The following is a 24389-nucleotide window of genomic DNA, read 5'->3' as shown; positions in this document are numbered from 1 at the left end:
ACTTGACCCCGTCGTCAGGAAGTGTAAAGCAAGCCGAACGAAGAAGCTCTGTTTCCATGCAGATAGCTTGACCCCTTTGTAGATGCCGAGACGAATTAGGCATCATTCCTATACATTCAGTTTAGTATTTAGAAAGTACCATGATCCGTTTAAGGTTGTAACATCAAAAATGTCCATCAAATAGCTTCACAAAAATGATTGTAGACTTCTCACTTAAAGCTTCAAAATGTTCGCTTAATCGTATTAGAAGGAACCTGTAGTATGCTAAAATGGAAATGTTTAGTCTCGATTTCGCTCGTAGCTACAGCCCGGCCAGCAGAACAGTATGGTCGAAGTGCGGAGCATTGAAGGAGATAGGCGCTATTGTGAACAAGCCACTACAAGTCTCAAACGTTTAACCACTACAAACAGGCTTTGCATTACATATTCCCTCATGATGACCAGCTGTGCATACGGATACATAGATCATAATGGAGAGTTGTGACGGCGATGATACGCGCTTGTATGCATTATTTCTATGGCGAACTCGACCGTAGCTGCCAACACGTACAGAGACTACGCCCGTTTGCTAGAGGGAAAAGTTTATAAAGTTGTTGGCTTCGCAAACATATCGACCACTGTTGATAGCCGAAGGCGGGTTAGCTACGCTCTCGTAGATATGTATGTATATACATATTCCTATATGCGGAAGGGCAGCTGCTGACGCGATCAAAAGAATTCGACCAGCTCCCTACGGACCATCGTCGTTCTTCATCTATAGACTCGTGCGGCATGAATGGGTGCATCACTTAAAACGAGTAGATGTCTAACGCTCGTGAGCATAGAACGTCACTAGTTATGTTGTAAAAATTGACTCAAGTCACACTATACATCGGCGTCGCAAATTTCAATTGACTTTTCGATTCAACAGGTTCTACATGTGAGTATCTCCATCCAGACATACGCGGCTCTCTGGGCTGAACTCCTAATTGTTTAATCTCTTTTACCGTTTCTGGTTTGCAGATTGACAGGCACATACGTACGACTCTCTACTGAAGTGCAAAGCGTATCAAAAAATGTCGACACAATCAGCCAAATACGCGAGTACGACATCTGTTGTGTGAGAAATGACGCTCCGTTCATATTATTGATCTACTGATGGAATGAGGGGAAGTCTCGTAAGGCCCTCTTGGAGATAACGGTGAATTGGCAGGAGCGGATGCCGGACAAAGCGAAACCCGCTAGCATAGTGGCTGCTGGCGAACTTTTCCGCGTTAAACACTCCTTCCGCTTTGTTATGGAAGTCAAACGTCTTACGATGCCTTTCCGACGACATACCCACGCGCCTCAAAGTGCTTCCGTCTGAGAAGCCGGATTCACGGCAACTGGAACGGGCGCCGAACATCTGCCAGTACTTTCAGGGAACGATCAGGGGAAAGTGTAAAACTCTAACACTCGGTCCAACTCTCGCGAGTTTGAAAGCCCCCACGCAACCCTTTCGTTCTGTAGTTGTCTTCATGCTTTCAAGTGAGTTTGCGTCACGATGTCGCGCCTTCTTGCCGCGCAGTGGCAGACGCTCTGATTTGAAAACGACAACCACTGAAGGCAAGGGCAGTAGGGGCTTGAACGGCTGCGTGACACTTCACTTTACTGCAGAGACACTTGCGGGACACTTCAGAGTTGATCACTGCTGGGAACCAGGCGGGAGCATTCAGCCTTCGGACTCGGAAGCAGGTCATAGAGAACAGGGCAGCAAAGAAGAGGGTTTTAGGGAAAAAGAGATGTGGCAGAGAAAAATGGGATAGAACGCTCATTCTATATCTCAGAACAGTAGAGTTTGCCTGTTGTCGAGACATAGCAAACCAGAGATGTAAGCGCAAAGTTGCGATTTTGTGTCAATGGGTAATATGTATACTGTAAAAAATTCAACTGATTGAGTTTATTTGAAATTTTCAATTTTATTAGTAGTGAACGTTTGATTAGTAGATATGAAATTTTGGCTGCGTGATTGGATCAATTTAGCAAAATTCAAACTTGGAAAAAATGTATAGGTCAAGGACGATTTCGAGGTCGTCAAAGGCATATGCATGACTGGTACGCTTGGTTAGTAATAGTTGAACAATTGTTCTTTCTTCGTATAAAAGGGGACGGCATAAATTGCATGGAAACAGGAAATACTTCATACACGGCTTAATTCGCGTAAACGTCAACTTGGTTCTTCGTTGCGATTACGTGCAGATCTTTCTGTTCTAAATTACTATGTCAATAGCAAACGTCCCTGAGCAAGTATCTAGCTGAAAACCAATGGACGTCGGTAGAGTTTCGTATTCACTATTTGACTTTATTAAAATACATTTTTTTGCCACCATGTATGATACTTGCTTTCTATACAATGTTATTTCTGATATCTTGACGCATTAAGGATCAGTTCATTCCTGCATTTCGTTTGGCTTCAAGTTCTGGAGGTGCCGTGAATCGCCGGAAACGACGCAAGGTCGATTAGTTGGTCAGCAAATTAAGACACAGCTGACTCCTTGAGCAGACTGACTTCGTGGAAAAAAACTTCAGTGATATCGTGTCTGTTGTTGTCCTTATTGCTTTACGTTGGATAAAGTCCTAATGTCCTTTTGAGACATCGAACTTGCGCTAACATCGGTGACAATATCTTTCTTCTTCGTACATCCTTCGTTTTTTTTTTCTAAAATAAAAATGTCCTAGGCGGCGCGATGTGGATATACAGCGATGAAAAATCTCTTCTTAGTTTTGCAAGATCCGACGCTGCAGATCTTGCGCCATTTAGCTATTAGAGAAATCCAAATAATGCGAACAGCTTCGGGACAATCAAAAGGGGGCAAATAATTAGCTTGTATAACCGAAAAATTATTTTATCGTTTCAACACCTGAAAAAATGATCTTCTGAATACGGTCAAATCGATTGACATGATATAGACTGACAAATAATTTTCAGCAAATGCAGAAAATTGTTGCGCTATCGCCACAATCGTTTTGTCGTGTTTCGCTGCTGTAGGAGTGTGTGCGTATGGCGACACTATGTAAAAGTAACGGAGCTATGTAAAAGTATTGGCAGAAGCCTGGACTTGGAATGCGTTTATCAGTGTGGGCCAGAAGGGAAGCGTTGCAGGCCAAGCTGTAAAAAACATATTATTCCCCCTCGGGGCGGGGCAAATAGCGTAATTAGATTTGGTTCGAAGCAACTGACAGCGAGCGTGGAGGTGCATTCTTCTATTAACGTTAATTTGGCAGCCGACGGTCGAACGGATCGATGCAGTATTAGAGCAAGCATTGCCACGTAGTAAATATGCCAAGGGTTTATTTTCTGTCGGCACTAAACTGTCTTTCCTTAAAAACCAGCAGTAATCTTGGGCCAGAAATGGGCAACTGGAAATGGGCAAGGTTGTGTGGTACTTCTTAGCATAGTGTGATAGAGTGTCCAGATTGTTGGGTTACTGTTGTTGCTTCGAAACATTCGATACTCGTTCAGTCTGAGGTTTTTATTCAAGTGAATACAAACCAAAATAAGCATGGAGTCAAGTGTGAGTCTTGATTTGGAAATTGCTTTCGAATGCCGTATAGAGTCGCCATTATCGACATTTAGTCTGTTAAAATAAAAGACACGATTTTTAATCTTCCTGACAAATGAATATCGTTTGTGTAAAACCGATACTTGGTCTCTGAGTTTTGGAACACGCTATTCCTTAGGACACAATTATTTAGCTGATTATTTTGACTGATGTTTTGGTTTGAACCCTATGTAAGCAAGCGTCCTACTTTTTTTAGCGGACATCCTAGGAAGGATGTTTTGGTTAGGTTCAGTTTGAGCGGAACCGCTCCTGAATCTACTCTGCACTGAATTGATTTCTTTGCTTGTCGTTTACATTATATGTCATCTGCAGTTCTCCAGGGCGCTTTATTTGATACTTATACCAACGACACATTTTCTGATCCAAGGACAAGTAGATCTGTACCTTGAAGAGGCACGGTTATTGTTGAACTATGTATTGTTTAATAATCGTATTACTGGGGATCGTTAATTGATAATTAGGAGCTTAGGGTTTGCTATAGGTATGACAGATATGCTGCTGCTGCTGCTGCTGCTGCTGCTGCTGCTGCTCCACTTGATACACACTATAGTTAACTGGTAATCTATTATAATCTTCGGCTTCTTAGGAATGATGTGAGTATTTGATTTGGCTAACATCGATTGTCTGAGAAACCCAAACGTAGCAAAAACTGGAATAATAGTACTGTATATGACATGATACAATGCTCTCTAAGCTAAAGTTCAAGTCTTAATAAGTAATCGGCCATTACACATGGTATCCATTTGAGGCTCAGCTCCAGGGTGCCCCACGTTGGGCCTTTGGGCCTGATTCCATTGTCACTCAGTTAGTGAACATTGTGATCCACATTTTTAAAGCGGAACTCAACGTTTCCCATGTCGTCATAGTCAATTTGGGCAAATCTCCCGTTGGGCATCATGACCCGTGGGTCTGTTAACTTCATTTAACCGAATGATCCATGCAAAATATTTTTAGTCTATCGTCCGACATTATTGCTGCTTAGTTGCTGGTCTCCTGAGATAGTTTCCATCGCAAATCAACATGGTTGGCTCGTCGATATTGCACTACAATTGATTTATAATAAAAGCATTATAGTCCTTTCCAGTTGTCAATCGAGCTACTTAAATGAGAATGTAGGTATTGCAACAAGCAAGGCGTTTAGTATCAATAAATAGTATGAACCTAATTCTACCAAATGGGCCATTCATTGTTTTACTATTTTCTCTATTACCAACGTTTATATAATGTTACGGAAATCATGGTTCAGTTTTACGTTCCGTTTATAGGGTAAAAAGGCAAAGATTCTATGGGGTGGTGCTTCCATCTTGAGGATTAATGCCTTTTTAATTAATTAACGAGGTTTATTAGATACGATTACTCTTGATATCATCCAATACCCGTCGTCCGCATTGAAAAGGGCGTAGGACCAAGCCTTTCCTATGACTGAGTCACGGTTTTAATGCTAAGGCCCTTGTTGTTATTTGTCCGTCTGTTTAGCGTAATCTGCTACGCAGTAGTCAAATCTGTAAGATTAGATGTTTAAACAGCTCAGATTATATATTTGCCCGATTTCTGACCCGTTGCTATAACCTGTAAGTAAGGTATCGCCCTGGTAAAAAGTCGCCTCAAGACCACTGACTGCAGGAGGGTCAATCGATGGCCGCTTGTTAGTTTCTAATCCAATATTTAATTTCTTATTTGTAGTTTCTTAAGCAAGGAACCCTTGCTTACTTTATTTTGATAGTAAGTGTTACCAAACTTTTTAGCCAATTAATTCAGCTTCGAAAAAAAATAAAGGTGGTCATATGTGCTACAGTAGGTAGCATGTGCTTTGAGCTAAGAGGGCACTGTTAACGACAATGTCGGTTAACTAAGGCCGAAAACAACTTCTATTAAATCGAAAAATTGGAATGTTTTTTTTTTTCTTAAATCAATGTACATTTGCAATCTACATCTGTCCTAATACGAGTTCAGTCAACGTTATACTGTACGTTATATAAGCGTACGTGTCGGTTATCGCGGTGAATGAAAATGTAAATTAAATGCCATTAGAAGTCCATAGTACAAGTTAATTTCTAGCTGTTTTACATATATAGGCCTGTGTGTTGCATTTTAACCTAGGAAAAGGCTATAGCCCTTGGCGAATTATAGGCTAGGATAAATTAATCGTAGGACAACTAACGCATTAGCAAAGTGCAGGCAGCGTGATCGTTTCTGAGTAGTAGAGACCCCTTTACGTGCACAGCAGTCGTCTCACCCAGAATAGTACAAACGTTCAATTTATTTCTTAGGTCTTCAAAGGTCAAAATAAATCCAGCCTGTTAATGGCTCACATGCCTTCTTCTTATACTAATTCGTCCTGAAAAGCAACAAAACTATTCGAATCAGGGCCGTATTCACTATGAACAATTGAATGACTGCCAATGGAGTAGAGCCACCCTTGTTGTCGTTTTTATCAAACGTGATTTGGGGTTGGGGCAATAATATGGCCGCTAAGAAAACTACTGAATTTGTCACACTTTTACCTAGATGGCTGTCATAGCAGCCGGTATCAACAAGTTTATGTCATATAATTACGATGCAATAGATTAGAAACAAGGAAAAACGAATAAAGCTTTATATACATATATATTATACATGACATCGTTCAGTTATCTTGAAAATCACGTTCTGAAGTTGAGACTAGCTTGAATCGAACGACAACCGCTTACTCGGGCCAAACAGGACATTTTTATTGAAACAGTTGAGTGTGGAAAAAACGGCAAATAGTCGAAGAACCCTTCGCTACCTTATTTGCTCCATCTTTTTGAATGGGTAAATAACGGAAATGCGTTATGGCTTAGCATATAATACGCCTTTAGACAGGGTCTCCATACGCAGATTGCAGTTCGTGTCATGCCTTAAGCACTTAGCATTAAAACACTGCCAAATTTGCCCGCTTGAAAAAAAGGCCCGTAAATCGCACCAAAAACATCAGTGAAGAGAGATATAAAACAGTTATTTTTATTCTTCTTGAGAATAAGTGATTTCGGAAATAAATGAAATTAATTATGTGGCTTAGCAATGCTCTTCTAGTTCATTCTAGCAACTCTAATCTCGAACTTGAAATAAAAAGCGTCATGTAGTGTTAGCATAGAAACGACATTTACCATTGTATGTGGGCAACTACCGCCAGCCGTCTGTTTATACGTCCCGATGGAGTACGATGGAAATCTTGGTGTGAAATCGTATCGTAAGAACGCGTATACCCTCAATGTTACGACCACATATTTCGGAATTTTACATAGTTATTATAACATGATCGAGATACGGTATATATGTATGTATTAACAAGTATGTAATGCAAAAACCCATTGGACATGCTTTCTAGTGATATGTACGTATATATGAGTGATTCAATCCGTATAGCTTTCCCACTTTTTATAGCCAAGTTTCGTTACAACTAAGCCCTGTAAAGAAAACCACTGGCTACTTTCAGACTGGCGAATGCCAGCCACAACCTCGGCTTGGCATCTAATCCTTTAGAAATTGCTAAAAACCCAAGGATCGCGATGCCTACTCTTATAGCTGAAGTAGCACTTCACTACGAGGACCGAGTGTACAGACAACGCGTCAGTAAACTGAAAATATGTTACGAAAATACGACGTCGTAGTCTACGTAAAAAATCATCATTTATAAAAAAGAGCCTTTTTGTAAAAAGTTTCGTAAAAAAAGTTTTCGTAAAAAGAGCTGGAGCAGTTATCCATTCCAACTTTTTTGTGCAATGAATCAAAGCATTTGCCACCTTTGTATTATCTAGCTTTTAGATATAGTATCACGAGAAAGATGTCTCTTTGATGAATGAGACATGAGGGCAGAGGAGGGCGCCTATGGAAGACGACATTGTGTTGAGGATCTATGGTCATGGGCGGCTAGGGTCCATCGTTCCGCCGAGTGTGACACACCAACGCGGTATTAGCCGCCGTGGGTATTCCCATAGTTGATAACGTATGGCTTTGGTGGTGAAGCCGCAATCGGCGGCAAAAATTGGGATTTTTATGTCGTTGGCTTCCTTTCGCGCCTCCGCCAAGCAAGAAGATGCAGAGGATTCAAAAATGCAGCGAACGACATTGGGTAGCTCGCGTCAAAATTGGAAGCTGACCCTAACACCGTAGTCTCCGCTATCGCTTTCACGATCACACACCATCTTACGCCTCTACGTTACCCCCAGAATCCTATTATGTATACTTGTCATGCGCCGATTGCAATGAGTATAGCAGCGGCAGGCGCGCAGCATTAGGGAAATCGGGCCTTTTGGGTCATTTACCGTCAACGTCAGTTTACATAATGACAATTCTTCCTTTACGGTACGATGTACTATGGAAGTGTAACTATAAGTCGCTTGCGGATTCCTCGTGGTAAAGATGGGGGGGGGGGGGGGTATACGGCCTGTAACGAGAAAAATAACTGTTGTTATGTTAGTCAGTGAAATACGGGACACAGGTCATGTATCGAAAGTCGACGTAATTGTTCGTTGGTTTTCAAGAGAAGAAGATAGCTGTTTTGACTGATAGTACGCTCTATAGCATAATTTCAAAAATTCTCCCCCTTTTTAATTTCGATACTTGCTTTTGCAGAAGCCTTTTAGGAGCTTAAAGGTGCATAATATATTATATACCTTTTGAGGCCTTTGATCATTGTGTACTTTTTGACAATGTGGCAGGGTTAACGGTGCCAGTTGGATCAACATACCCATGTGCTACTATCATGTTTGATAAGCGGTTAGGGCTTTTCCTTGGGGTGCTTATATGTGTGCTCTCCCCAATGGCACAATATAGTTCTAGTCATGAAAACAATAAGAACTCGTTTTTGTATTCAATGATGGGCATATAATGCGATAATGTTTACGTGTCTCGTTCAAGACGTGTTTGGTTCCAGAATTTCCAAATTAGATGATGTTAGAAAGGGTAGATTTGAAAATTAATACTGCTACATGTACGCAATTAGAAAGTTCATGGTGGCTTGCGGTTGCATTGACTACGTCAAAAAGTAGCTACATAGTAGCTACTGCGTGTGATATATATACTTTGTATGTAATAAATTTAACCATGATATATACAAACGGTGTTCAACCTTAGAAGACATCTTTCTCGTTATGACCTATACTCACGTATCTATCTTGATGTGTCCATTTTGGCGTAGCTATTTCGTACGGCAGTTTGCCATAGACGTCGTTTACAGAAATCAACCCTCTTCAATCCATGCGTATCTGTCGGATTGTGGCGGCACCGAATTGAATAGATGAGAAAGCGAAATACGTGCGAAGTTGTGTGATGTCCGTCACACGATATCGTTGTCAATTTATCATTTCATCATTTGTGATGATTAAAACAGACTAAAAAAGGAAACGAGTAAGGTAAAGAAAGATATGACCAGTTGAGGCAGGCGACGCAGAAACAAGGGGAACGCATACGCCGTCCTGATGACGGCGCCTAGGCCGAAGTAGTAGCGGCGGCGGCGGCAGCGGCCAACAGGGACGGAACTACTACCAAGAACGACGACGTTCGCCTGTCGCTTGCCATATCGAGAGCCGCCGCCGCCGCCGCTGAAAACAGAGAGGCGGGAGGTAGAACGGCATGAGAGATTTCATGGCTATTCGACGTAGGGAGCAAAGCGATAGCGAAAATAGAACGACTGTGCAACCGAGACTGCGGAAAAGCAATGGAATGGAAGAAACTACAGCCTCTCGCATCGCCGGGCTATGGAATCGAGTTACACTCCCTCATCACTGACACAGGAACGACGGTGGCGGAGCAGACGAAGAAGCAAAGTTAAAGCGCGACAACTGTTATAGGGAAAAGGTCCCTTTGATTATGGATTTTCGCATTGTCGGCTCAATGACGTCGATCTCTATCGGCGGAGAATTCTGCAGCAGCCGTAACCGGCCGAAGCCTCACAGAATTTCCTTGTCGGGTTCCGTTCCATAACGAGTGCGGCATCATTCCGAATGAAGGAGATGGCGAGGAAACGCTCATCGAAACGCGGCGTCGAAAGAACCAAAAAAGTGAAAATGTAGAAGTTCCAATCATTGTCAAACGGTCGTTCGTGTCGATCCCACGAGGAGGAAACAAGCCAGATCGAAGGCAAACGGCGAGGTAGAAGACCAAGAAAAAGATGGTTAAAAAGGAAAAAAACAGCACCAGCAGAGGCATCTTCCTTTCAGCTTTTGCCTTTCGATAACGTCACCGCACAACTCGATACGAAGCAATTGAGGTCAGCCAAACGGCAACTATAGCGACGCACGAGACCATTATCACATTGATAACAGATCATAGCGTAGTTGATGAAGATCATAAGCCTATGAAGACGTCAGCGTATGGCGAGGGTTAAACAAAGACGTTATTTCCATCGGGTGCATCATTATGACGTGCTAACGGAACCATGCGATAATCGTCGGTGATTTCCTTTTGCCGATCAATGCAGAATTTTTGCAAGCAAAGCGTCGACTAGGACCCATTATGTAATACAAAATAGACCTACTTTGTTCTGGCCTTTATAAGTAACAATGGTACAGTTAGCTTTCAAGTTAGATTATTTGCCTATTTGTCTCGCAAGCAATACAAACTGTTTGCCATCAGGGTGTAGAAGCCCTTCATGTTTTGTAGTTCTCTATGTTTATATGTATTTCACCGTCTATTTTCTAACACAGCTTGCGTACAGGTTCGCTTAACGATGTTTCTTGGATGCAACTGAGACATGGACCTTCTTAAAATACAAAAATGTCCGCCTCGCCACCAGGATTTTTAAGCAATATCTGAAGCTAGATTTTGTTAGGCTATACAAGGTTCCGTTAGAGTATCCGTTATTGTTTGCAGGTAGAATTTGCTTTAGAGTCGACTATAAATAAAGTTTGAAGTCAGCACGCAGATATTAGCGTCGGCTTCACTCTGTTCCTATAGGTATCCAGTTTAAAAACAGTCTTTTCTTCCATAGTGTTTTCCTCTAGCCTTTTAACATTGATACCTAGTCACCTGAGACTCAGTGAGAAAATTTGAATGGCCTGTCTGAACATTTAGAAAGATTATTGGATTGGCGAATTAATGTTGCTTCAGTCTTCATTCAACTAGATCGCAGCGTGCAAAACCAAAAATTATTACAAAAAAAAATCTTATCGGAGCACGAAGCGCGCAGCGTTGCCAATAGGAGCGAAACCGGGACATTACTCGAGTAGTTCGTGAATAACTGGGCTATGATGAAACTTAAGGCTACGCTTAAAACCCGCTTTTCGACCATAACAAACTGGAATCAAGTTGATATGTATGGCACCTAGTATTCGGCATTGTGCTCGCGACAAAATATGGTGCACGTCAGAGCTTTGGTGCGTTTCTTCAGCTCTAGTAGGCCCAAATCTGTAAGGGACTGGGGTAAATTTAGCGTTCCATGCGTCTGCTGCGGTTGACGGAAGGAGGTTTGCACCTACGCTAAGTAGAAGTACTTATCGAGATGGTTGTGTAGGCATCGAGATATATTCTTCGACCACTTTTTCTTCTGTGCTCAGTCCTTTTTTGCCTTTATATTCCCGATGCTCTTCACTTCCTGTATGTGCGTAATGGAACAAAAATGAAGACAAATTAAGGCCTGGTCGCTTGGCCGGTCGACAGCAACCGATCTAACGGTCTCTGCAGACGCTACTACAGTCACAGACGCACATCTGCACAGCTACAGAACTAGGCGTCAACCATGCCGAGCACGTTATTTGCCACCATCCCACGATAGAGATTACATGATGTCGGCTTTGGCACGTTCAGTAGTTTAACGAGGAGCACAATTTTACGCGTGGATCACACGCTGTCTGTCTACTACGATATCCCTAGTATATAAGACTGCATGTAGAAAAAGCTACGGATTAAATTTATGTATCACAAAATCAAGAACGATAAGGGTAGCAGTATAATATATTTCGCTGGCACGCAAAAGTGTTAATGCAAGCTACAACGTTTAAAACGATGTGATGAAACTAGTGCGTTACCTTTCTATGACAAATCGTCTGGGGCCTACATTCTAATATTAATAAATCTGCTCTAGCTTTTGTTCATACCTGATACTCAGGGTACGCATCTAAAAATAACAACAAAATACATAGCTCTCAAAAGCCGGATACCTTCTTGTTTAGATTCATCGTTCGAATTAAATAAATCAGTTCTATACCCTACTAAGCACAGGTTAGAGGAGTTCATATATACCTAGTATAACCGTGTTCTGAGGGAGAACACGATGTACATTTGCATACCACTATACTTTTTTCGATGTGATGCTTTGAAAGCCTCAGCCCGTGGTTAAAAGGAACCAAAGTCGCTCTTTCAAGTCTTGCCTACAGCACGTAAATACTACAGAATGTGTGTGAATAAATAATTATTTTATTTACGGAAGTGAAACGGATTTTGTTTAGGAAGCCCTTATATAATATAGGATGCGCAATGTTTTTTGGGCATTTTAGTTCTAAGGAAGTTATTTAGAGCTATTTGAAATAACTTCAATGAGTAAATGCTTTGAGCTTTACGTTTGGTCCTATCAGAAGTAACGCTTCAGACAACTGGCTCACAGCACGAAACCGAGTATCTACGCTCTGGATTCGAATCTAGACTGCCCCACAAGTTTCTAACTTTAGTAAATAAACATGCCACTATTGCCCCAAGGGGGGCACTTTTGCGATAAAGCTAGATCAAGTCAACTTTTTTTTGCCCGTTTTCAGTACCTGTAACCAAAACATTGTGTCTATATCGCGTAACGTCGCAGCATGTGCTGCTTATAGTTAGTAGATCTTTCATAAAACCTTCAGATTAGCCTTGTAACTTGTACCACGAGGCAATATACGTTACGGTAAATTCCCCAACTTTTTTGAAGCCTACAGTTTGCTGCCGAATCTTAATACTGTTAGAACTTGAATTGATTAGAATACAGTTTCCAAACGAGGTGACCATTAGTAGACAAAAATGGTGCTCATTTATCATTATGAGAATGTACACTATATATATACTCTTGTAGAGCTCAAATCAGGGTATTTTGCCGTTACCGACTTTGGGCAGTAGCAATTCTTTATTACTATTATGAGTTTGTGATCATAGTTTTCAGTTATTTCTAAAAAACTTTCATCGATACATAGATAAAGAATAGTTCGATCCCCGGAAATGTTGTGGGAAATTTTTAAGCCTACTGATCTGTACATTTACCCCTTCTATTAGGTTCCCTCTCTCGGAAACCAGGTAACATTGGCCTGCTTCGTAATGACTGGGGTTATCATTTTCCCGTCCCCTTGCCTTACTTTGGTCTTCATCGGCTTTTCGTCCTCTACATTTCATCCTAATGGACTCCGCAGGTGGCTTCGAGAATTAGCTTTAGCTGAAGACGGTGTTCCCGAGGCAGCTAAACTGCCTTCGCAGAGGCAGAGACCGTTCGAATGAACAAACGGCTGCCGATTGCGCCTGCCAACATTTATAGCGCTCGCGAAAGGACCTCGACTGCCTTTGGCCAGCCGGCTGGCATGCTGACTATCGTTGCTGTCGCCGTAGTCGTCGTCACCTATGCATGATTGTACGAGGCAGTGGTAGAACCGCGTTGGCAGACGGAGTTCGCTGCCCGCATGTATGTGGCCATACATACGAACTTCCATGTCGACCAGTCGCTATTCTGTGCATGCACATGGCGGCGAGTAAGTCCTGGAACGTCCTTCGTTCTTTCCGGGTTATTCCTCTTCCTCTTGCCTGCCACCTTCTACCCCGTTCTTTACCAATCAGACCCACTGAGAAGCTCCGCGCGACCAGTCCGTAGTTCAATCCGGACGCCGTACGCCAATTTATAATTAATTTAGGACTAATGGGTTCCCCTTTTGCCTCACCGCAGTTCACGCGCTAGGGGCTAAAGGCAGGCACTGAAGAGGGAGTATACAGTGAAGGCGCTCAGAGATGGAATAGTGCGTAAACGTTGACGATGAAACAAAGTCGCAAGAGTGAAAGAGAAAGCGAGAGAGGAAAACTGGAAGTTAAAGCAGCAAATCAGGAAACTGCCGAAGACGGTTGTTGACAGGCAGGAACTCAGAAAAGAAGGAGAGGCTGTGTCCTCACTGCGTGAGCCCGTTCTACGATGCTTTAATTGATTCCTTGCGTGTCACTCTCCGTCCCACTATTTCACACATAAGTACCGCAGTGTTTCAAGGTGAAGATCAACATGAATACACGTAAGAAGGTGAGTTACGGTCAATGTATTTACGTTGATTTGAGGTATTCGGATGTTATCATTGGACGGCTGGACTCAAATGATATCGTACAGCTTATTTTAACTGCAATAGTTCATTGGTGTTGCACGCGTAGGCGTCCACAGAGGCTTTACATGGTCGAGGGTTTGCATTCAATTAAAGCGCGAATACGTTCATCATAAAATAAATAACAACGTTCAGTGTTTTTACCTTGGAGGATGCAAAAACGTGTCGTACAGTCATGATAATGATATCTGTTCCTATAGATGGAGTGATTGTATATCTTCCCGTTATGAGCGAGGTTAAATTTTAGATTTTATCTATAATCGCTATCTACTATCGCTACGATAACAGATATAATATCTGGTTTAATTAACTCATATTGATTTTTTGTATGCGACTATAAAGAAACAGTTGCCATAGCTGTAAAGCATTTCTATAGTTATTAGGATAGAAATTATTCAAGGTTGAGTTGTCACAAACTCGTCGTTCGACTTCTTTGTACGTTGCGTTTTATATTCTTTCGACTATAGTTTCGGTTTGCATGGGAAATATTGGTTTGTAGTCAAGTAAGACATAAGTCTAGGGTTAAGGATAAGCAGGTTTTCAATTAACAAAGGAACGGCCGATGGTTGAAAAATGCTTCTTGGCTACATACCAAGTAGCTTTGAAAAAGCATGTTCTGAAATTTATTCTTTTCACATATAGGCTGACGACCCAACTGTAAGCTTACTTTTTACCCCCCTCGTACCCACTAATAAATATGCTTTTTTTGTACTAATCGTTCCCTGGTATTTGCTTGTAGCAGTGTCGATAGAATTTCTCCCAGACAGATACATGAAAACTACTCCCGTCTGAGTGGTGGCTGTTCTGTAATCTCCTTGCAAATAGGAAACAACCCGAATTGACGATGGCCTTGGAACCTAGATCAAATGCTCGCTTACATTAGGCCTCTTATATCTACCCAGGGTGCTAGTTCAGCTCGATCAAAAAGTTCTTCTTCGTATAAATACTGGTGCCCGTGCTCCTGAATGACGTAGGTTACGGCAGTAGCACGTTTAGATCTTAAAAAACGCTGAATCCACGAACTGGCCATTGGGCTTGAGTTGCCTAGCAGGGCCTCTAACGCTAGGCGTTTAGGGTTAATGAAGAGTCAAATTAAAGATCTATTACCTATGAAAACATCTTCCAAAAGGTCATCAAGAGGAACGATTATATGAGGGGCAGACAATACTTGTTCAAGTAGATTCCTTTTAAATCCTGGAAACGTCTGCGGTTCTAAAATTGACAGGGTCGGCAGGTTAGTCGGTGGGTAGAAGTCGGGCAGACGTAAATAATTACTGGGTATTTTTAATAATCTAACTGCTACGCTGCACTGTCGATCGCTGAAATCGAGCTATACGCCTTATACTATTGGACAATTAGTAGTAGTAAGAGAGCTACCCTGACGAGAGACCATAATTAATTTTGTCTATTGTTCGTAGAGCTTATGAGACGTGTTACATTATGTCGATCGGACTCAAGGCACACTTGGAACTATTCGTTCTTCGGTTGCTAAGGCAAGCGTCCAAGTGTATCTGTGAAAGTTTCCAATGAAATGATAGTGTCTGTTTAATCATTGTTTTGATGCTGAGTGAAGGTGTCTAGCCTGTCACAGTTAGCTTCGCAGTCGGTAAGATAGAGGTTTACTAAGCCGAACGCGGTGAGCCACTGGAAATGATAACTAGTTACCTGCTTGAGAACACTTGGTACAAGCACATTGTGTCATAGCTAGAAGGGTGTTACGTTTTTTATTCACGTCGTTTTCGTAGAGTATCTATCTCGTTCCATTAAAGACAAGTCGGATATATGACTCTTGTTCACCTTTAAGCGCCTTAAACGTTAGGTAAGAAAGGTAGAAGCACCAGGTGGCTTAGAACTAAAACGTTTAACTTTATAACTTTCAATGATGCTCACTGATGATGTTTTAGGATGAACCAGGAAATTATTTGTCTTAAATGTACGACTTTTGGGTTTAGGAGGATATGAATTGTGCTTAAACCCTTCTTATCGGGCTGAACAGACTTCAGTGTCGCCATTATGTATAAACGCCAGCTTTCGAACCTCAGCCGCTGATTGGTACTGTCTCGTACCTCATTTTAAAGAGGCGACGTAAAAATCTACGAAATAATACTAGGACAGTTTTAGCTGTAATGAAAGGAAAGTCTCTCCAGATTAACAAACTATCAGCTAGGCAGGGAAGATAACTATGGTGACGTCAGCATTTGCTGGGGTCGGACGAAATAACTTCATAGATATGTAAAGCAGCTTCGATCGTTACTGAACGGAAGAAGCAATATGTTTTCAAAATATCCTTAAGAAGTTTTGCTACACCGCATTGAATATTTACGAGAGCCTTGCTATGATTAACCGTTTAGTTCGTTAGAACATTTGCTGTACCTTTTTCTCTCCCAGGATGGCTGGTTAGTACTATGAGGCAACAGATAATTTAGGCTTTTTGTTGACGTCGTCTCCCAGCGGGATGCCGTACGCCGTTCACGTTTCTGACGGAGAACAGAGAAGTCTTCAACAAACATCCGAAGGTCAATTAGAGACTGCTGTGTTTTGTCCAGTCTCTCTGACGGCATTGTTTGCCACTAGCGCTACGAAGAAAACTTCCGGATTTAAGCTAAATTTAAGTGCAGCTAGTAGGTCTTCTAAAACTCTCCGATTTATTTCTCGTGTAGATGAAAAGAGAAGGCAACTGTACCCCTGTGTTAGCCGTGATCGCTCTACCGCAGCAGCGTAAATTTGAAGGGACGTTGGCGACACGTACAGCGGCCGTGCGGACCTATCCCGTTCACGGACCAGTGATCATAGAAAAAAGGACAGCTTCTTATGAGATCTTTTTTTCCCACTCGAGAAATAGGCCACAGTGTCAGCAGGACTCTCCAACCTGCCATATCAGCTCAATACTAGTTGATTGAAATGTATAATTCGTTTGTCCTGTAAGTCTTTATTATGTTCGAGTATGAATAATGTCAATGATTTTAGTTAAATCATCGTCATAACTGGCTTTTGTGCTTGGAATTGTCACACTAATTTAGGCAATCGGCAAAGGAGTGTGTCGAGATATCAATATTGAATACAACATCGACATTAATTTTAAACAACGTTAGTAAAACATTGGATGCCACATTGAGACCTTAGTAACCTTGGACCCCAGCGACCACGATATTAATGACTTACGCATAACTAAGTCATAGCCAATACAGGCTAGCATCACGCAGGGAATGCTTGTTAGTAATTCGACTATGTATAATGTCATTGTTAGTCTATATCCATTGTGACAGCTACCACAAAAAGCTATACACAATAATGGTTGGGCTAAGACCAGTTACTACAGCAGTGTATGTATCTGCTGCTGTGTCTTGACCGCTAGTTGCGTGGTATCTAGGTTCTCCTGACCCTCTCCTGTCACGTGTCTATCTACATCTCTGAGTTGCTCATTAAGGAAGCTGTAAAGCGCGGCGTCTGCATCAGCTCACACGCTTTTCATACTCAGAGAGGCGTGCGTGGCTTAGCTCTCTCAACCTAACTCAGGCGCGACAACTACGCCAACACCGTGGAACCTTTGTTCTCTCTCCATTTTTTCTTGCGCTGAAGCCAGCTACTTCTGCAGCACGAGATGAACAACAGTTTTTTTAGTTGCCTGAGCAAGCCGCCTCGTGCCGGCAACCGACAGATCGACCGATAAGATTCTTAAAGGATTGTACCCCCATCAGTATCCTGGATGGAACAGGCAGCCACGTCTGGCAAGTCTTTTTCTAACGGCAAACTAGGAACCTCACCATATTCGTAGACACCGATCGTGTGTCTAGTCTGCCAGATGCTAGATACGCTGTACGGTTTTAGGTCTCGGCTATTTATTTTGAATACCTCCTGGAACGATAATGGACAAACTGTGGATAGCAGCAGCTGAGTCCGGCGGAGTCTTAGTCTGGAGTACATGTGCATAGTGAGAATGGTACAAACTGGGGCATTAGAATGCTGTCAGTCTTCGACGTCTCTTCCTCCTTTTTTGTATCTCGTTTTGCTCTGCCTTTTTTCTTTACGTTGCCCTTGCATGAATGGCAGAAACAGACTTGGCTATACGTTAAGTAAAATTAAGGCTCACATCGGTCGCGCATGACGTGAGGAAACCAGAGGACGGCAAGATCTAAGCGACGACCTGAGGGCGCGCTTTAGGCGCCGATAGAGGCGGCTCGGTGAGTAGCTTTTAATAGGATTTTGATAAGAATTTCTCACCACCGTGGCGCTTTTATACAACTTCAGAGACAGACCACCTTCCCCTGACGCAGGCTGCCTTATATCTTGTCCCCTATACCCTTCTGCATCCCTGTGTCTTCTTCCTCTACCCAAGAATCTCGCCTTAAAATCTTTCTCCGTCCATAGGAAGAAGATAAAAGTTCCCTAATGAAAAATCGTTTGTCGCTTCGACTTGACCTGCCGTCTCGTTAGCCACTGCGGCCTTGCTGCAAGTGTCTGCTAGGCACGATGTGAGAGACACAAGGAAAAACTGTGGAATATGTAGTTTCCCTTGCATACCTAGTGTCCCTGATTTAGTAGTGTTCTAAATGATATGAAAAGGTGTTAAAAGAGAAGATAATTGTCCCGATCGTCCCATTTAGAAGGGTATCAATTCTAGGTGCACTGTGACACATGCAGGGAGCAATCATCCAATTCATGTTTAATAACAACCGAATGACTGGAACGCGTCTAAAGATCAACGATATACCCAAGCATCAAGACACTCCGTATTATCTATAGCGTCGTTGCATAAGGCCTGCCGATAGGCCCAGTACTTAGCAGAGACGAGGTCCTATCGTGCAACGGCGAGACGCAAGCCTCAACCGGTGTCGCTCACTATATCAGTCACCGTAATATCGCATAGGGCCACAGGTCCGCCCTTGTTGCTTAACAGATGATAACGAGACAATGAATGAAAGAACGCCGAGTGGTTCAGACTTACAGGTCGCAGATCGTGTATCGTTGCATTTGATGTACGGATAGGATTCAATGGCAGTGTATTGCTACAAAAATTGAAGTTGGCTTTCAGTCCTCTTAAACGTCGCTGTCGCCAATACGACTAACAGGCTACAGTGAAGTGCATTAGTCAGGTGAAAGGGGTAAATTTTAAAAGTTCTCTGTTCAGAAATGAAAGGATAGCAGGCGACAAGCGTCGGAAGCGCGGGTAATTTAAATTTTGATAGGGAAGCTCAAAACGAAGGTAAGCATCCGCTTTTACGGTAAGCAGGCTTAGTCGATAGTGAGTTAAATAGGTGGCATACTCGTTTGTATCTCGGCACTCAAACTCTTTGGCTTACGAAGGCAGCTCCCACTGCCTATATGTGTTCCAATGAACGACTGAAGTAATGCATATATACCAGAAATAAGTAAATGCGGCACGATCATAACGAAATGTGCTGAATTCGGGTACAATGGCAAAGTGATCGAATTTGTCTCGAACATTATTAAGCCAAATATGCATTAAATGATTTAAAAAAGAAGCGATAATATTTATATCTTTTTCGACTTTGGATATGAAAAGAAGTTATATAGTACATTTGTCTAGAGGAGGAGGAGGGGAAGCACTCTTGGCGAGCACGTTTATCAAATGAAATGTTTGAAGAACTAGTACAGTTGCTTCACACATTTAAGGCCGCATCTAAGCAAAAAAAAAAAAGCAACCAACCAACCGACGTTACGTTGGTATTTTTGAAGGATACTTCTTTATACTGCTTTATAGCGAACTAATAATTTAAATATGTGGTCTAAATAAACGGATGCAGAAATCTTGAAACAAAAAACATGTAAAATAGTCTATTTTTCTAGGCACCGTCATGTTTATTCATACATTGCCTGATAAAAACGATACTTTCAGCTAGCAATATGTTAGTTGTATTTACTTTTTTAATACCATGTCAAATTCTCTAGGTTGTCCTCTTGAAGCCATAGCTCGTTTCAACTTGTCGCTATATGACGAGCTTTCGCTAGCCTCTCTCCAACTTGTTCATTGCCTATTCGCACACACGCCAAATGGAAGTACGAAAGGACCATCCCCTATGTAATTAACTGAAGTGTCAGCTTCAATGTTATTATCTTGGTATTAGGCGTCTACAGGTTGAAATAATAAAGTGATTTCAAAGAAAAGGTTCCTGTACGGTTGTGATCGTTACGACTTTGTACCAAGCTAGTTGGAAACGAATTGCTGAACCTGAATTAAGGACAGGACCAGTTGTATCGAATTCAAAGGCTGGAAAACTGCAAAAGTACGTACTCGCTGTATAGTGGCGAGAAAATCGGGGTCGAATACTACCCAGAGAACCATGGTGAGTCGCTTATTGAAGCCGGAGCCTAAATGTATAAATGTCTGAAGCGTTTTGATTAAACGCCGTTTACACGGGTTCTCCAGTAGATTTAACTGTTCCTTAAAATCCGACTGGTACTTTTGTAAAATTTCTGGAACGTACCTTATCACCGCTGCAAATGAACACAGGCTAACGTTGATGTCGAAAAAGGCTGTTTTTTAGCCTCCATAAAAATCATTTGTGGTTCGGGCAGACAGGCTCGAGTTTACGTCCTAGAAAGACGCAACAAGGTGCGGTCCACTTTTAAATATTTACCCTTTGATGCTCACTTCCTTGCGTAAAACTTGAAAATCGTGGACGACGACATTGTCTTTCGCATTGCCGCCATTTACTGAATTAATCGTGGTAATTTGCTCACCTATTAGATATATCGACTGTCAGGAACGCTACCATTTAGCTCTATAATCATTCTAATATTGTCATGTAGTGCAGAATTATTTTTAGTTTTCTGTGTGAAACTTCCTACTAGCCCGCTGTTTGCGAAGCTCTATGCTTTGAAGAGGAAGACCTCGATGCCCGTAGTTTTTTTTTTCTCCAGCAATATAGAATTAAGTGATTAGAATGAATGAAAAATTACCTGATCATCATTCATATCCGCATAGAATCCAATGTTAGACTTTACAGGTTGCGGCCACACCCGAACGCACTAAATATCGGTTAAGCACGTCCGTACCACCGTTTTTTTAGTGTTATATTGCCGAATATTGCAGCACATCTACAAAGGCAAAACAGTCGCTCAACAACGATCGCAAGAATTATCTCGTTCCTATCTCTTTGCTTCACTATATGTACTCAGTATGTTTGTCAGTGCTAGCCTTTCTAAAAGCCTATACTTACAAACCTTGTACTACTGCGGTTCCCGCAGCTGCTACGGCCGCTGCTGCTGTGGTGGCTCTCTGACGTCGCTATGTAACCCACCACCAACAATCTCGTTAGCATTAGGGTCAGCTGTAGTAGTCGTCGATGATGCAGCGAGCTGCCCCCTTTTTTCTCCTATTTTTTCCTCGCAGCCTTAGTCCCCGTTCGCCGATGCCCCTTTGGTAAGCTAGTTAGCTTGTGTGCAGACGGAGCAGGGCGGAGCAAGCGCGAAAGACTGAAAAGAAAGTGAGGGCTTGGCGCAAGCTGGAGTTGGCTATCGCCGCCAGAATATACTATAAACGAGCCGTGTTGGTACTAGTAATAATAGGAGGCTACGGACTAGTAGCTGTGGTCACACTGCCGCCATGCCAGTTAGTCTATTAGAGAGAGGAAGAACCAAAGGAATCGAGAAGAAGAATCAAGCCGAGTGAGAGAAAAAAAGAAGAAAAGGGAACATCGAATAGAACTAGAGAGCGAAAAGAACGAGGAGCCGCAGAGTCGATTTTAGGCTTCTGCAACGGACGACCGATCAGACAACACAGAAACAGCAGCAGTTCTAGCGGCGGCCCGTTTTCCTCGCTGTGACAGCAGCACTGGTAATAGTGTCCCTGTCGAGCCGTTTTCGGTTTTTGCCCCCTTCACTTTCTATTCCTGTATCTCTCTTTCTGTTTGAGCTCGTAAACAGCGGAGTCATCTACACAATGTACAGGAAAAGATGCTCCATCTTGAAGCTTTTATCAGGACTAAAGCGGGTCTAGCCAAGTAGGTTAGTTGCTAGGCCCCACCACTATCTGTGGATTGGACGAAGCTTCGCTGGGTCCGCCAGCCGGTTGTCTGCCTGCTTGTCTAGCAAGAGACGGACGGAGGCGCGCAGGATGGGAGGAGAAGGCTGGGTATGGCTAGCGATTCATTGACTGGGGTAGGCTGGGCCCGCCGGCCTGGGTGGCGCTGGATAGTGTTGCCCCCCCCCCTTGGCGGCTCAAATGCACAAGAAAGAGGGGCAGAACGCTGGTGGACCGATGAGTGATCTCTTGTTGTGTGTATCGCAGTAGTAGACTGGATAGGCGTAAAGCTTTACATCGTTCTGTGCCGTGTAGCCCGCTGCATGCCTGCAGACGAAATCTTTGTAAGGAGCAGAAGGCCGCGCATTTTGTTAAACCGACATGACTGGTTGAACAGGAGTAGGTCTGATAATGGTCTGATGTCGTAAGCCCTGCTAGTCATCAGAATGACACATCCTTATCATACAGAGCTCCTAGACTATTGTATGATATAGAACTAAGAATGCAGTTAATCAGTATTGTCGACATGCCGCAAGGGTACAAAGATCAGTTACAGCGGGCTCGTCACATCACACCTGTCATGGATGTGCAATAACTGATTCATTCTTCGCTATATATGGAACGACCTCCCGAGAAGAATCAGCCTCGGCCAGCCAAATTTCTCGCCTGAGCAACCGATCGTTTGGCTGTTCCCCTGCTGAATGAGCATTATTATTATCATCTTTATTATTATTATTGTTATCGGGATAGTTGGTAGTTAGACTACGCTGAGTTCCATTGTTGGAGATGAAGAAGTCAAGGAGGTAACTATGAGATACGAAGATTACCCGCCGTTGCTCCGTCAGCTTCCGCATCGGTAATGGCCACCATTCAGGCTTGGTGTTTGAATAGCTATCCACGATTCGATGATATACTTTGCGAAGAAACCAGCTTAGCTAAGTGACTTTTTCCCGGTCAGAGAATTTTGGGGCAAACATCGGAGTCAATTAGCGATATAGGCTTGTCGAAGGTTCCTTGGTGCCGTAACTTGAAACTATTAGTTTCGATCCGATTCGAGCATGACGCGTATTAGGACAGATAAAAACCCATCGGTAAGAGTTTAGTTCGTTGTAAGCATGAAGACTGAACACTCATCTATAGCTAGAACGTATTTCCCGCGACAAACTCTCGTTACGAACTGGTGCTTGTAGGAAAATTATTACTTCATTTTTTATGTACCTTATATACTTTACATAGATGTTTAGCACGGCTTTTATCAAATATTCAGGTTTTGATTTGTCGCACAATGTAGAACAGAAATGCGAGCGAGACCTGGGTACCGGGGGGCTGTGTATAGCATTCTCCACACTAGTTGTTAATAATAAAAACATTAACGGTAGGAAATGACTCAACTCGTTATTTAAAGCACGTTTACTAACGTGACACTAATTATTACGAATATCGAAATAATATACCTATTTGTAAAGTTCTAGCATTGCTCTTGGCGAGATGAGAGCCGTATAAGGCTGTGGTCTTATAACTTGAAGTGTTCTGGGAAGACAAGTTTCGAATGAGCAAATTGCTGGTTGACTTTCTCGATTATCGATAACTTACCAAACATATCGATATGCGCTCCCTCATCAATGGCAACGATATTGATACCGTCGGTGGTATACCAACGGTGGAATTAATGGTCGTATAGCCAATAAGTTGGTAGCTGACGAGTCAATTTCTTTTTGCTAACATTGTTAGACGAAATTGAACAATTCACTTGTGACTTTGTAATCAAAGATTGCTATATGTATGTTATTGTGAAAGTTATTATCTGATTATCCTGCCGGAGAGGTTTACTTTACGAAACAATGTAGTAGCTCTAAATAATAGGTTAATGGGACGACCTAGTCACGGCGACATAATTTGTCGGTTCATTTCAATGTTACTATATTTGTAACATTTCTTGAGATCTGTGTGTTTGACTAACGTAAAAACCTTAAGAAAAACGACAACGATTCATTATAGATGGTTATATTTTGAAACATTCAAGCAGACAGCATTCGGACATCACCAAAAACGCTATGCATGTGCATGGAATGCACGTATCGTACAAATACCATTTCATACGCTCTTGAGGCAATTAGAATCTATTTTGATTGTTTGCACAGCGCGACGTAAATGATAGCTTTATAGGATCTCATTAGCTATATATTTAAAGATTTAGCCGGACACAGGATCTGAGTACGGGTTCTAGTGCAGCGTTACTCGATTAATCGAAAGCTCTCCGACGTATTAGAGAGTCTTCTGAGGCAAAGTCTATTTTCGCAGTTAAATCTAAAGCGTATCTTCAGAAAACGTTATATTTCATAAAATCCTAGCAATTTTGTGATTAATTATCCATAGTACCTCATAATATAACTATTGCGCTTTGTGATCACGTATCTAACTTTAGGCCCATTCGAGAGCTTCTTATATATCACATATGTAAGCGAGGGTGAGGTTTGTTTCATTCAAATCCAGACCAAGATCAGCGCTTAAGAGCACTCTCTTTTAAGAGAAATGACGATGTTGTAA

General features: G+C 42.3%; 1 protein-coding gene and 1 long non-coding RNA gene across 6 annotated transcripts in view; one reads left to right on the top strand and one right to left on the bottom strand.

Moving 5' to 3' along the window:
• The window catches only part of LOC111253713 (uncharacterized), a 97860-nt gene that overhangs the window by 44021 nt on the left and 29450 nt on the right, over window positions 1-24389 (bottom strand). The gene's annotated exons all lie outside the window — the stretch shown is intronic.
• Window positions 1-24389, top strand: part of LOC147754300 (uncharacterized) — a 55230-nt gene that overhangs the window by 30216 nt on the left and 625 nt on the right. Inside the window, exon 2 of one of the 3 annotated variants that reach the window (XR_015316505.1) lies at window positions 1003-4672. The exons of the other annotated variants lie outside the window; for them this stretch is intronic. This is a non-coding gene — a long non-coding RNA (uncharacterized LOC147754300). Of the gene's footprint in view, window positions 1-1002; window positions 4673-24389 lie in introns of those variants that run through there. 3 annotated transcript variants of the gene reach the window in all.

This window comes from Varroa destructor, unplaced genomic scaffold (assembly GCF_002443255.2).
Source record: "Varroa destructor unplaced genomic scaffold, Vdes_3.0 BEIS01000007.1, whole genome shotgun sequence".
In the NCBI taxonomy this organism is placed as follows: Eukaryota; Metazoa; Arthropoda; class Arachnida; order Mesostigmata; family Varroidae; genus Varroa; species Varroa destructor.
The sequence above is the reverse complement of the archived record's forward strand: the minus strand, read 5'-3'. Positions and strand labels throughout refer to the sequence as shown.